This window comes from Oncorhynchus masou, chromosome 22 (assembly GCF_036934945.1).
Source record: "Oncorhynchus masou masou isolate Uvic2021 chromosome 22, UVic_Omas_1.1, whole genome shotgun sequence".
NCBI lineage: Eukaryota > Metazoa > Chordata > Actinopteri > Salmoniformes > Salmonidae > Oncorhynchus > Oncorhynchus masou.
In genome coordinates, this window is record NC_088233.1 from 59,275,150 (window position 1) to 59,291,102 (window position 15,953).

Genomic DNA, 15,953 nt, shown 5'->3' on the forward strand with positions numbered 1-15,953 from the left:
TAAAATAACATAAAATTCATCAGAAATAGTGTGTAGAAATTGTCATTGTTGGAAATGACTATTGTAGCTGTAAACGGCAGATTTTTTAAATGGAATATCTGCATAGACATAGACATTCTCAGCAACCATCACTCCTGTTCCAATGGCACAATGTGTTAGCCTTTTAAAATGATAAACTTGGATTAGCTAACTGATCATTAGAAAACCTTTTGTAATTATGTTAGCACAGCTGAAAACTGTTGTCCTGATTAAACAAGCAATAAAACTGGCCTTTAGACTCAATGTGTATCTGGAGCATCAGCATTTGTGGGTTTGATTACAGGCTCAAAATGGCCATAAACAAAGCACTTTCTTCTGAAACATGTCAATCTATTCTTGTAACTGATATCATTTGAGTCAATTGATATCATTTGAGTCAATTGGAGATGTACCTGTGTATGTTTTATTTTTTTAAATGTTATTTCAACTTTATTTAACCAGGTAGGCTAGTTGAGAACAAGTTCTCATTTGCAACTGCGACCTGGCCAAGATAAAGCATAGCAATTCGACACATACAACAACACAGTTACACATGGAATAAACAAAACAAAACGTCTATATACAGTGACTGCAAATTAGTTAAGGCAATAAATAGGCCATGGTGGTGAAGTAATTACAATATAGCAATTAAACACTGGAATGGTATATGTGCAAGTAGAGATACTGGGGTGCAAAGTAGCAAGATATGCGTTTCAAGGCCTACCTTCAAACTCAGTGCCTTTTTGCTTTACATCATGGGGAAATCAAAAGAAATAAGCCAATACTTCAGAAAAAAATTGTAGACCTCCACAAGTCTGGTTCATCCTTGGGAGCAATTTCCAAACGCCTGAAGGTACCACGCTCATCTGTACAAACAATAGTACGCAAGAATAAGCACCATAGGAACACGCAGCCGTCTGTCTCCTAGTGATGAACATGCTTTGGTGCAAAAAGTTCAAATCAACCCCACAACAACAGCAAAGGACCTTGTGAAGATGCTGGAGGAAACAGGTACAAATGTATCTATCCACAGTAAAACGAGTCCTATATCGACATAACCTGAAAGGCCGCTCAGCAAGGAAGAAGCCACTGCTCCAAAACCGCCATAAAAAGCCAGACTACGGTCTGCAACTGCACATGGGGACAAAGATGGTACTTTTTGGAGAAATGTCCTCTGGTCTGATGACACAAAAAAATAACTGTTTGGCCATAATGACCATCATTATGTTTAGAGGAAAAAGGGGGAGGCTTGCAAGCCGAGGAACACCATCCCAAGCGTGAAGCACTGGGGTGGCAGCATCATGTTGTGGGGGTGCTTTACTGCAGTAGGGACTGGTGCACTTCTCAAAATAGATGGCATCATGAGGCAGTAAAATTATGTTGCTATATTGATGCAATCTATGCAATCTAAAGACATCAGTCCAGAAGTTTAAGCTTGGTCGCAAATAGGTCTTCCAAATGGACAATGACCCCAAGTATACTTTCAAAGTTGTGACAAAATGGCTTAAGGACAACAAAGTCAAGGTATTGGAGTGGCCATCACAAAGCCCTGACATCAATCCTATAGAACATTTGTGGGCAGAACTGAAAAAGTGTGTGCGACCAAGGAGGCCTACAAACCTGAATCAGTTACACCAGCTCTGCCAGGAGGAATGGGCCAAAATTCACCCAACATATTTTGGGAAGCTTGTGGAAGGCTACATGAAACGTTTGACCCAAGTTAAACAATTTAAAGGCAATGCGACCAAATACTAATTGAGTGGATGTAAACTTCTGGCCCACTGGGAATGTGATGAAAGAAATAAAACCTGATAAAACCATTCTCTCTACTCCTTATTCTAACATTTCATATTCTTAACATATTCTTAAAATAAAGTGGTGATACTAACTGACCTAAGACAGGGATTTTTTGCTAGGATTAAATGTCAGGAATTGTGAAAAACTGAGTTTAAATGTATTTGGCTAAAGTGTATGTAAACTTTCAACTGTGTGTGTGTGTGTGTATATATGTATGTGAGAACAAGTATATGTATTTATATATGTATGTGAGAACAAGTGTATATATAATTTATATATGCATACACACACACACGCACAAACACACAGTACCAGTCAAAAGTTTGTTCTCACCTACTCATTCAAGGGTTTTTCTTTATTTGTACTATTTCCTACATTGTAGAATAGTTGTGAAGACATAACTATGAAATAACATGTGGAATCATGTAGTAACCAAAAAGTTTTAAACAAATCAAAATATATTTTAGATTCTTCAGAGTAGCCGACGTTTGCCTTGATGACAGCTATTTCACACTCTTGGCATTCTCTCAACCAACTTAATGAAGAATGCTTTTCCAAAAGTTTTGAAGGAGTTCAAACACATGCTGAGCACTTGATGGCTGTTATTCCTTCACTCTGCGTTCAAACTCATCCCAAACAGTCTTAATTGTGTTGAGGTTTGGTGATTGTGGAGGCCAGGTCATCTGATGCAGCACTCCATCATTCTCCACAGTCAAATAGACCTTACAAAGCCTTGACGTGTGTTTTGAGTCATTGTCCTGTTGACAAACAAATGATAGTCCCACTAAGTGCAAACCAGATGGGATGGCATATCACCACAGAATGCTGTGGTAGCCATGCTGGTTAAGTGTGCCTTGAATTCTAAATAAATCAGACAGTGTCACCAGCAAAGCAACCCCACACCATCACACCTCCTGCTCAATGCTTCACGGTGGGAACCACACATGCAGAGATCATCCGTTCACCTACACTGCATCTCACAAAGGCACAGCGGTTGGAACCAAAGTCCAAATTTGAGGTTTAATGGACAGATTTCCACCACTTTAATGTCCATTGCTTGTGTTTCTTTGCCCAAGCATGTCTCTTCTTCTCATTGGTGTTCTTTTAGTAGTTGTTTCTTTGCAGCAATTCAACAATGTTGGCCTGATTCGCAGTCTCCTCTGAACAGTTGATGCTGAGATGTGTCTGTTACTTGAATTTTGTGAAGCATTTATTTGGGCTTCAATCTGAGGAGCAGTTGACTATCATGTACTTGTCCTCTCCAGCAGAGGTAATGCTGGATCTTCCTTTCCTGTGGCGGTCCTCATGAGAGCCAGTTTCAAAATAGCATTTTTTTTTTGCAAATATACTTGGAGACACTTTCAAAGTTCTTGACATTTTCCGGAATCTACTGACCTTTGTCTTAACATAATGTGGTCTGATGTTTCTCTTTGCTTATTTAAGCTGTTTTTGCCATAATATGAACTTGAACTTTTAGCAAATAGGATTGCCTCACAGGCATTTACCTTCTGTTATACCACCCCAAGAGTACCTTGTCACAACAAACAACTGATTTGTTTAACCTCACAGGCATTTAGGAAAAAATATTTTGTCACACAAATTAAATTGCTTTTAACAAGGCACACCTGTTATTTGAAATGCAGGCATCCAGAAATGACAAGGATTTTTGGTTGAGAGAATGCCAAGAGTGTGTAAAGATCATTGTCATCGAGTTAAATGGGTGGCTACTTTGAAGAATCTCAAATATAACATATTCGTTAACGTTCTTGTTTGATTTGTTTAACTGGGCTATTTCTATTTGGTTTCCTTTTAAACAAGATATTTTGTCACAAAAAGATGCGCAGATGATTTGTTTAACTCTTCTTTTGGTTACTTCATGATTCCAAATGTGTTTTTCATAGTCTTCACTATTATTCTACAATGCAGAAAAAAATATATAAAAAAACTTTGAATGAGTAGATGTGTCCAAACTTTTGACTGAGACTGATTCCAAATGTGTTTTATAGTCTTCATAATTCACAATGCAGAAAAAAATATATTAAAAAAACTTTGAATGAGTAGATGTGTCCAAACCTTTGACTGTATTCATTTAATTGAATGAATATATATATATATATATTCAATTAAATGAATACTGCATTGTGATATTATTGATGCTTTTCTGTCTCCTTGCAGGGGATTAGACAGATAAACTGCTGTCACCAGATGCCCAAACCTTAAAACATGTGGAGAAACATGTGGAGACATCCAGCACTTTTCAATACATTTTAACATTTGTATTGGTTTCCCTGTATCTGCGCATGAGCCCCTAAAACAGACCCTTGTACAAAATAATTCATTCCAAAGTGAGGGATATCAAAGAGTTTAATCTCCAGCATTTAGTTTGTTACATGAGTGCAATTTAGTCATGACAGGGGCAGAATGACAGATTTTTACCTGGTCAGCTTGTGGATTCGATCCAGCAACATTTTGGTTCCTGGCCCAACGCTCTAACCACTAGTCAACCTGCCGCCCCATGTCTTGGTAGTGCAAATAATATTGCTATCAGGTTGTAAATCAAAGATGGCCTGGTACATTGTTTGCTACATCCACCCATTTGAGATGCACTGTTTCAGTTTCAAAGACTCAACATTTTGATAAAAAATGGATGACTAACTAAGGCCGGGAATGTCAATACAATCAAACTAGTAAGGGTAATGTCAGTCGTAACATGGGTAATAGTCTAGGGCACGTGTCAAATATAAGGCGTGACCCATTTCTATCTGGCCCGCATTGATTTGGGTTGTCACTTCATTTTGGCCTTTTTACTGTACCGCCCGCGTTGAGCTGCAAGACAAGTCACAGCAAGCACTGCCAAGGTCCTACACACCAAAAGGCATTGCGTTGCCACACACAACCCTCCTTCCAGACCCACACAAAAGCCAGCCAGTGATCTGTATCATATCATCACTAGACACTGACTGAATCTGCTACCTGACCGAAGGTTTAAATGTGTTGTAGGCTAAATGTTTGTTTCATTGGGTCATTGCTGTACCTATTGGTTGTCAAAAAGTTATAAGATAAAGGATTCACATGTAGGTAAAAATTGTTACTGAAGGACAATGCAGCTATGAAATTGCAGCTTGATGTGCTCGCATCGGTGAATTCAACTTTAACTGCGCTGTTTTCATGTATCCTGTTTACAGTGCATAAAAGAGGGAAAGTCTACAGACATGGCGGCAAGTAGCCTAGTGTTTAGAGTGTTGGGCCAATAACCGAAAGGATGCTGGATTGAATTCCTGAGCTGACAAGGTAAATAATCTGTCGTTCTGCCCCTGAACAAGGCAGTGTTCAGGGGTAGGCCGTCATTGTAAATAAGAATTTGTTCTTAACTGACTTGCCTAATTAAATAAAGATTACATTTGAATAGAAAATGAAAAATCTTAGCTAGGCTACTAAAATGCTCCACTCTAGCTTGGGTATTTAAAGCTTGACAATGAATTCATTAATTCAAAAAATGTTTTAAATACTGAAAGTGCTAAAATCTGGAATAAAATGCCATGCAAAGGAGAACTGTAGGCCTATAATAGCAACATTTGAGCAGTAACCTAGGCTGGCTACAAAACTACAATACATTTTGAGTCCACCATACAGCAATTCTGCATTCATTATTTATTTAGCAAGCTAAAAAATGGTTCCTATCGTTAGCTAGCTGCTCGGAGGATGTCATGTCATTGAAGGAGTGGGTGAATGACCGGCTTTTTCCCTCATATAATTTTTTGGTGGCTACAGCTAGAGATGCAGGTGTCATCTGGTTAGCTAGCAAGAAATGTACATCTCTTTGCTACAGTGGTTCCTCTAAAAGTTGTGAGCTTGCACCGCGGGATTTAGAGGTACCCAGCGTCACAAATTCATTGCTTCAGACCACCACCAGTGGAGTTAGAGCACTCATGTATTTGGGTCCCAAGATTTTTATATGACCAATCATATCGAGTGGTTCCAATGACGAATTTTGACAAGCCACCCGTCCCTGGTGGTGTTCTTCAACAAAGATGGCTGACAAAACATTACGGTGACCAAATATAAGTAGTTATAACGTCAGAACGAGTCAAGCTAAAAATGTACAATTGAGAGGAATATGTTAGTTAACTGTTGAAACTCCCCATCCCGGATCCGGGATCGTGACTAAAGCCTCAGGCTCATTAGCATAACGCAACGTTAACGATTTCTGATAAAAATAAAATGAAAATAATGCGCCTGCTCTCAAGCTTAGCCTTTTCTTAACAACACTGTCATCTCAGATTTTCAAAATATGCTTTTGAACCATAGCAATTGACTAATTTGTGTAAGAGTATGCTAAGCTAGCTTAGCATTTTGAGTAGCATTTAGCACGCAACATTTTCACAAAAACCAGATAACCAAATAAATAAAATAATTTACCTTTGAAGAGCTTCGGATGTTTTCAATGAGGAGACTCTCAGTTACATACCAAATGCGCAGTTTTTCCTGAAAGCGTCTGTGTGTAGGAGAAATCGTTCCGTTTTGTACATCACATTTGGCTACCGAAACGAACCGAAAATTCAGTCACCTACAACGTCAAACTTTTTCCGAATTAACTCCATAATATCGACCGAAACATGGCAAACGTTGTTTGGAATCAATCCTCAAGGTGTTTTTTCACATATCTCTTCATTGATATATCGTTCGTGGAAGCCTGCATTCTCCTCTGAATTCTGTGGAAAAATACTTGCAGCTGACTTTTGCGCACCATTTTCGGCGCAGGACACCGGGCGGACACCTGGTAAATGTGGTCTCTTATGGTCAATCTTCCAATGATATGCCTACAAATACGTCACAATGCTGCAGACACCTTGGGGAAACGACAGAAAGGGCAGACTTACTCCTCTCGCATTCACAGCCATATAAGGAGACAATGGAAAACAGAGCCTCAAAAATCCTGCTCATTTCCTGGATGCCGTCTCATCTTGGTTTTGCCTGAAGCTCACGTTCTAGGGCACGCACAGAAAATATCTTTGCAGTTCTGGACACGTCAGAGTGTTTTCTTTCGAAAGCTATCAATTATATGCATAGTCGAGCATCTTTTTGTGACAAAATATCTTGTTTAAAACGGGAACGTTTTTCATCCTAAAATGAAATTGCGCCCCTAGAGTTTCAACAGGTTAAAAATGGTTCCACAATTAAATGAAATCATGACTGTATTTACGTGTAAATGCCTTAGTTTGCCGTGTGTCTCTGTTGGAACCAAGCCTCATTTGAAGGGGGTTTGGTTGGGCCTTTCCACGGCACGCTTGTAATGTTCTGATTGTCCAAAAGGGGTCCCCACCAGTCTTCTACTGTTGTCCTCCTTTGCCGCCGTCCCGTATCCGTTGACTTGTCGTGTAGTCCTGAACAGAACGAGAGCTTATTCTACAATCCATTCACTCCTGAAGCTGATTTTTTTGAAGATAGGCTAGCTAGCCATGTCAATGGTTCCCAGTGGGGTGATGAGAGTAGTAGAATATGATGTTTTGAAGAGAGTTTAATAATTGTTCCACTTAAATTAGCTTTTCTAGATACTTTACCTAGGACATCTAATCAGTCGTACTGTCACGTCCTGACCATAGAAAGTCTTTATTTTATATGGTAGAGTAGGTCAGGGTGTGCCTGGGGGGTTAGTCTAGTTTATTATTTCTATGTGGGGTTCTAGGTTTGTTTTTTCTGTTGGTGATTGTGTATGATTCCCAATTAGAGGCATCTGGTAATCGTTGTCTCTAATTGGGGATCATACTTAAGTAGAATTTTTTCCACCTTTCTGTAATTGTTACGGATACAGGTATCCTGTGTGTATTTCTTTTCTCTCCTTCTCTCTCATTCCCCAATGGTGGGAAAGGGGGTACCAAGACAAGTTGCCCATGGGCATACATTACCCACAAGAACACGTTGTCTAAATACCCTCGTTAGAACTGGGCGGACCACCCAGTTCTAAAGGTGACGTTATCATCTCTACCTCGTTGAGATTGAGTTCTAACCACTTTGGAACACTTTGGACTATTTACAAGGATCTACATAAATCATCAACTGAGGTAGTAGTAAGTGCATGTACTCACATTTATAAATGCACTCATGAATAATTTCCGAAGGCACTGTAATAGAGCTACTGGTCGGGAAAGTGATGTAGAGAAAATGCTGTGCTCCATGTTCTGTTTTATGTTGTTTTCAGCCGCGATCCTGCCCACATGTGGGGAAACCAACCTGTGGTTACCTAAGTTACCCCATTGGCTTGCGGCAAAAACTTGACCTTTTTCAAATGCAATTTTCTTGTCTGCTTGGTTTAGTCAATTACAAAACTACATTTAAGAAAAGTACAACATGTCTAAAGATGACTTTAAATACTGTTGAAGTAATATGTCTACAGGTTCAGCTGCCTCACCTAAAGCCCAAGTATCTGGATAATTATATGTGAAATGCTTGATAAAATGTGATATCAACAGAGGTATATTTTCTGGGTGACCATATTATTGACTGCCTTTCATCAAGCTGCCCACTCAGGAAAAGCTTCAAACTGTTACCAGTGCCTGCAACCTGGTTTAGGTTATCAGTCAACCTACCAGGGTGTTACCAGCACAGGAATGAAATCATCAACATGTATTGATCACATATTTACTAATGGTGCAGAAATCTGATTTAATACAGTATCCAAATGCATCAGATGTAGTGATCACAATGCAGTATGGCATATCTAGGAAAAGTTCCAAAGGCTGGGCCTAATATAGTGTATGAGGTCATACAAGACGTTTTGTAGTGATTCATATGTTGATGATGTAAAGAATATTTTCTGGTCTGTGATGTGTAATTAAGAGCAACCAGACGCTACACATGACGTATTTATTAATTTGCTATTTCCAGATACAAGCATGCACCCATTAAGAAAATGACTGTAAAAACGGTTAAATCCCCGTGGATTGATGAGTAATTGAAAAATGGTACGGTTGAGAGGGATAGGGCTTAAGGAATGGCAAATAAGTCTGGCTGCACAAGTGATTGGCAAACATACTGCAAATTGAGAAATCATGTGACTAAACTGAATAAAAAGAAGAAACAAAGATTAATAATCATAGTGAAAAGATTTGGAGCACCTTAAAGTTGGGTAAAAAGGCAAACAAAGCTCCATCATGCATAGAATCAGAGAGCAATATCATTGGGTTTTGAAAAGAAGGAGCTAACTACTTTAATGCTTTTTTTACCCATTGGCAAGATTAGCAAATGTAGGCATGACATGCCAGTGTCACGCCTTGGTCTTAGTATTTTGTGTTAAACATGGGTTTATGTTATTGTGTTGTCGTATTGGGGTTTTTGTAGGCATTGGGATTGTGGTTGATTAGGGGTGTGTTTAGTTTAGGTTTGGCTGCCTGAGGCGGTTCTCAATCAGAGTCAGGTGATTCTTGTTGTCTCTGATGGGGTTTCACTGTGTATTTTGTGGGTGATTGTTCCTGTCTCTGTGTAGTTTCACCAGATAGGCTGTAATTAGGTTTCACGTTCCGTTTTGTTGTTTTGTATTTGTCTCAGTTATTTTCATGTATTCGTCATTTGTTTCATTAAAAAATATGAGTAACCAACACGCTGCATTTCGGTCCGACTCTCTTTCGACAAACGAAGAACGACGTTACAGAATCACCCACCACACACGGACCGATCAGCGTGTTAACAGGCAGGAGCCACAGAAGAGGCAACAGAAGCAGCTTCAGTGGGAGAGGCTGCACCACTTGGAGAATTGGACATGGGAGGAAGAACTGGACGGAAAAGGACCCTGGGCTCAGCCTGGTGAATATCGCCGCCCCAAGGAGGAACTAGAGGCGGCTAAAGCGGAGAGGCGGTGGTATGAGGAGGCAGCACGGCGACGTGGATGGAAGGCCGGGAATCAGCCCCAAAAATTTCTTGGGGGGGGCGTTCAGGGAGTATGGCTACGCCAGGTAGGAGACCTGCGCAAACTCCCTGTGCTTACCGGGGGGCTAGAGAGACCGGGCAGGCACCGTGTTATGCAGTGGTGCGCACGGTGTCCCCAGTGCGGGTGCATAGCCCAGTGTGGTATATTTCAGCTCCGCGTATCGGCCGGGCTAGATTGAGCGTCGAGCCAAATGCCATGAAGCCGGCTCTACGCATCTGGTCCCCAGTGCGTCTCCTTGGGCCGGCTTACATGGCACCAGCCTTGCGCTCGGTGTCTCCGGTTCGCCTACATAGCCCAGTGCGGGCTATTCCACCTCGCCGTACTGGCAGGGCGACCGAGAGTATTCAACCGGGTAAGGTTGGGCAGGCTCGGTGCTCAAGAGCTCCAGTGCGCCTGCACGGTCCGGTCTATCCAGTACCACCTCCACACCCCAGCCCTCCGGTAGCAGCTCCCCGCAGCAGGCTTCCTGTGCGTGTCTTCGGCCCAATACCACCAGTGCCAGCACCACGCATCAGGCCTACAGTGCGCCTCGCCTCTCCTGCGCTGTCGGAGTCTCCCGCCTGTTCAGTGCTTCTAGAGCCTTCCTCCTCTACAGCGCTGCCGGAGCCTCCTGCCTGTTCGGAGCAGCCTGAACTGCCAGTCTGCATGGAGCGGCCAGAGCTGCCAGTCTGCATGGAGCAGCTAGAGATGCCAGTCTGCATGGAGCAGCTAGAGCTGCCAGTCTGCAAGGAGCTGCCAGTCTGCAAGGAGCTGCCAGTCTGCATGGAGCAGCCAGAGCTGCCAGTCTGCATGGAGCAGCTAGAGCTTCCAGTCTGCATGGAGCTGCCAGTCTGCATGGAGCTGCCAGTCTGCATGGAGCTGCCAGTCTGCAAGGAGCTGCCAGTCTGCAAGGAGCTGCCAGTCTGCATGGAGTTGCCAGTCTGCAAGGAGCTGCCAGTCTGCAAGGAGCTGCCAGTCTGCAAGGAGCTGCCAGTCGGCAAGGAGCTGCCAAAGCTGTTAGTCAGCATGGAACAGTCAGAGCTGTCAGTCTGCAAGAAGCCGCCAGAGCTGTCAATCTGCATGGAGCAGCCAGAGCCGTCAATCTGCATGGAGCAGCCAGAGCCGCCACTCAGCATGGAGCAGCCAGAGCCGTCAGTCAGCATGAAGCAGCCAGAGCCGTCAGTCTGCCAGGATCCGCCAGTCAGTCAGACTCTTCCAGATCTGCCAGTCAGCCAGACTCTTCCAGATCTGCCAGTCAGCCAGACTCTTCCAGATCTGCCAGTCAGCCAGACTCTTCCAGATCTGCCAGTCAGCCAGACTCTTCCAGATCTGCCAGTCAGCCAGACTCTTCCAGATCCGCCAGTCAGCCAGACTCTTACAGATCCGCCAGTCAGCCAGACTCTTCCAGATGCGCCAGTCAGCCAGACTCTTCCAGATGCGCCAGTCAGCCAGACTCTTCCAGATCTGCTAGTCAACCAGACTCTTCCAGATCTGCTAGTCAACCAGACTCTTCCAGATCTGCTAGTCAACCAGACTCTTCCAGATCCGCCAGTCAGCCAGGATCTGCCAGAACTGCCAGCCAGCCAGGATCTGCCGGATTCAACTGCCTGGCTGGGCTTCCTCTCAGTGCTGGGCTGCCCCTCAGTCCCGAGCTGCCCCTCAGTCCCGAGCTTCCCCTCAGTCCCGAGCTGCATCAGTCCCGAGCTGCCCCTCAGTCACGAGCTACTCCTCAGTTCAGTGGGGTTCTGGATGAGGACTATTAGGCCATGGTCGGCGGCGAGGGTGGATTATCCCAGGACGCGAAGGGGAGGAACTATGACATTTATGGAGTGGGGTCCACGTCCCGAGCCGGAACCGCCACCATGGACAGATGCCCACCCGGACCCTCCCTATGGTTTTGAGGTGCGTCCGGGAGTCCGCACCTTAGGGGGTGGGTTCTGTCACGCCTTGGTCTTAGTATTTTGTGTTTTAGTTAATTAGTTGGTCAGTCCAGGGTGTGACATGGGTTTATGTTATTGTGTTGTCGTATTGGGGTTTTTGTAGGCATTGGGATTGTGGTTGATTAGGGGTGTGTTTAGTTTAGGTTTTGCTGCCTGAGGCGGTTCTTGTTGTCTCTGATGGGGAACCGTATTTAGGTAGCCTGGGTTTCACTGTGTATTTCGTGGGTGATTGTTCCTGTCTCTGTGTAGTTTCACCAGATAGGCTGTAATTAGGTTTCACGTTCCGTTTTGTTGTTTTGTATTTGTCTCAGTTATTTTCATGTATTCGTCATTTGTTTCATTAAAAAACATGAGTAACCAACACGCTGCATTTCGGTCCGACTCTCTTTCGACAAACGAAGAACGTCGTTTACAGCCAGCAACAAATGCAGACACCACTAGGATTGCAAAGGGTGGGAAACTTTTCGGGTATATTTCTGGAATTCTTCTTAAATTCATCAAAAAAAGTTAGCTTATAACAGTAAACCTTTTTTGTAGGATACACAAGGCAATTATAGGTCATATGACATATTTCAGTTAAAACTTCTTGGTGACAGGGGGCATTATTTTTCACATCCGGATGAAATGCATGCCCAAATTCAACTGCATGCTACTCATCCCCAGAAGATAAGATATGCATATTATTAGTTGATTTGGATAGAAGACACTGAAGTTTCTAAAACTGTTTGAACCATGTCTGAGTATAACAGAACTTATTTAGCAGGCGAAACCCGGAGGACAAACCATTCAGCTTTTTTGTTTTGAGGTCACTCTATTCAATGGGTTTTCATTGGGAATCCAGATTTCTAAAGGGACCTTCTTGCAGTTCCTATCGCATCCACTGGATGTCAGTCTTTAGAAATTGGTTGAGGTTATTCCTTTGTGTAATGAAGAGGTACGCCCATCTTGAACGAGGTCACTTGACGTGTACTGTTAGAGGCGTGTGACCAGAAAGCATGCTTGAGTTTATCTTCCTGTATAGAACACAGATCATCCCGTCTTCAATTTTATCGATTATTTACATTAAATACCTAAAGTTGTATTACAAATGTAGTTTGAAATGTTTTGGCAAAGTTGAAAGGTAAGTTGAGATATTTTGTAGTCACGTTGAGCAAGTTGGAACTGTTTTTTTTGGATCAAATGCCCTAAATAAATTGACATTTTGGAAATATAGATGGAATTAATCGAACAAAAGGACCATTTGTGATATTTATCAGACATTGGAGTGCCAACAAAAGAAGCTTGTCAAAGGGAAGGCATGAATTATATTTTTATTTCTGTGTTTTGTGTCGCGCCTGCAGGGTTGAATTATGGTTTCTCTTTGTTTACAGAGGTGCTATCCTCAGATAATAGCATCGTTTCCTTGCGCCGAAAAGCCTTTTTGAAAACTGACATGTTGGCTGGATTCACAACAGGTGTAGCTTTAATTTGCTATCTTACATGTGTGATTTAATGAAAGTTTGATTTTTATAGTAATTTATTTGATTTTGGCGCTCTGCATTTTCCCTGGCTTTTGGCCAGGTGGGACACTAGGGTCTCACATATCCCAGAGAGGTTTTAATCCATCCCCAATTCAATGGAATTCCAACCCTCTGCATGCACAGTGCATTATCCCATCACATGTACAGCTGATTCTCAAGATCTTGCACACTAATGAGATGCTATTGAGCCCACACTACTAAACTGTCTGAGCCAAGGACTACATGCTTTCTGGTACATTTTGATTACAAAACCAGGTGGGGTGAATATATTTTAGATCAAATTTTTTGTTAACAAGTAAATAGCCTACAGCAAAGTGTGTTTAAATCAAATTTAATTTAACGATTTCTGCTAGTTAGGTTTTACTACCATGTGGGTTTTAGCTTGTTTGAGCCTGCTGAGTGTTAATTCACATGTTTCCATACATATTTCATTTTAAAATATTTATCTTACAAAAGGAGTTATAGTAAATTTCCTTTTTGTCCTTGAGCTAGCTTATAGCAACAGCCATACCAAACTGACCCTGCTTTTATTATCCTCCCTCATGAGGGAAATACATTTCAAAATGAACTCAAGGCAAATCATTTCTGTAAAACTAAATATATGATCTTTACTTGAACATTAGTGTGTTGATGTATTTCTAATACCTTTTAAGACTTTCTGGTGGATGTTTTCTAAAACACCTTTTCCATCTGTTTGACCAGAAATCAAAGCCTTTGCTTATTCCTAATATTTCAGATAGAAAATGATTGAAAAAAAGTATATAAGCCTTAATTTCTCAAAAGTATAGACTCCTAGCTCTCATTTGACACATTCTTGTGAACTTCAAATGTTGGTGCTCATTGGACCTTTTACATGGAAATGCACATGACAGCTAGTACACCCTTCCATCCTCATTAAATGCCCTCCCCACTAAGCTCTATAGGTGGGTGGACAGTTGTTTTTCAACCAAGGAGACTGTTTGCAATTGATTGTGTGCGTTTCTGGGGTGGGTGTTGCATAGATCTGAGTTCAATTTCCTATTTTATTTGTCTTTTTTCTTTACATCTTCTGTTCTACTCTCTCCGGTCATCTCCCATCGACTCCCATCCCCCTGTCTACAAGCCATTGTACAGTCGTGGGCAAAAGTTGAGAATGGCACAAATATTAATTTTCACAAAGTCTGCTGCCTCAGTTTGTATGATGGCAATTTGCATATACTCCAGAATGTTATGAAGAGTGATCAGATGAATTGCAATTAATTCCAAAGTCCCTCTTTGCCATGCAAATGAACTGAATCCTCAAAGAACATTTACACTGCATTTCAGCCCTGCCACAAAAAGACCAGCTGATGTCATGTCAGGGATTCTCTCCTTATTAACACAGGTGTGAGTGTTGACAAGGACAAGGCTTGAGATCACTCTGTCATGCTGATTGAGTTCAAATAACAAGCTTCAAAAAGAGGGTGGTGCTTGGAGTCATTGACCTTCCTCTGTCAACCATGGTTACCTGCAAGGAAACACGTGCCGTCATCATTGCTTTGCACAAAAAGGGCTTCACAGGCAAGGATATTGCTGCCAGTAAGATTGCACCTAAATCAACCATATATCGGATCATCAAGAACTTCAAGGACAGCAGTTCAATTGTTGTGAAGAAGGCTTCAGGGTGCCCAAATAAAAATATAACTTTAATTAAATGAGTTGACTCTTGACATGGGATCATTTCACTGAACAACAAAAGAAAGGAAATATTGAATGATCCTCAATGATCCATCATGAAACTAAAGCTTCCGTTGTCTTCCTCTCAGGCTTCCATGTCTTCTTCCTGGACCTTCTCTCCACCTCTTGAACATCAGACTGAGGCCTCATCTTCACTGTCACTTTCTAACCTTGTTGAGTATGACTCAAAGTCAGGCTCTAAAAGCCTCAAATTTGCCCGGATGGCCACCAATTTTTCAACTGTTGTATTGGTCAGCCTGTTGCGTGCTTTTGTGTGTGTTCCAAAACAAGGACCAGTTGCACTCTGAGGCGGCTGATGGTGGGATTTGGAGGATGGGGGCAACAGGGGAAAGAGCCTCAGATCCTCAAAGTCCCTTCCACCAGGTGGCTGATGAGATGTTGGCACGACTGCCATATTGCATCTCTATCCCAAACCTTTGCTTGGAAGTATACTTCACCAGACTGCCAAGAACTTTGCCCTCATCAAGGCCAAGGTGGCGTGACACGGTAGTGATGACACCATAGGCCTTGTTGATCTCTGCACCAGACAAGATGCTCTTGCCAGCATACTTAGGGTCCAACATTTATAGGCTTCAGGCAGAAGTCTTCATGCTTTTTGGATGTATTTCAGAACTGCAGTTTCCTCTGCTTGGAGCAACAGTTTAGTGGGCAGGACAGCACGGATTTCTCCTCTCACATCTGCAAGCGGAGTCTGAAAATCAGACAGGATGGCATTGTCTCCCTCAATCCGTGCAATGGCTACTGCTATAGGTTTCAGGAGTTTCAGGCTGCTTACCACTCTCTCCCAAAATACATCATCCAGGAGGATCCCCTTGATGGGGCTGTCCATATCGGCAGACTGTGATATGGCCATTTCTTGAAGACTCCTTCCCCTCCAGGAGACTGGCAAACATGATGACAACACCAAATGGGTGTTGCTGGGCAGCTTCAATGTGATGCTCTTATTCTTCTCACTTTGCTTGATGAGGTAGATGTCTGCTCTAACTTGATGACCTTTCACATACCTAACCATTTCCTTGAAACTCTTGTAGAGTTTATCCATTGTTTTCAGTGCCATGA

General features: G+C 42.4%; 1 protein-coding gene across 1 annotated transcript in view; it reads right to left on the bottom strand.

The window, feature by feature from the left end:
- The window catches only part of brsk2a (BR serine/threonine kinase 2a), a 557,365-nt gene that overhangs the window by 414,421 nt on the left and 126,991 nt on the right, over positions 1-15,953 (bottom strand). The gene's annotated exons all lie outside the window — the stretch shown is intronic.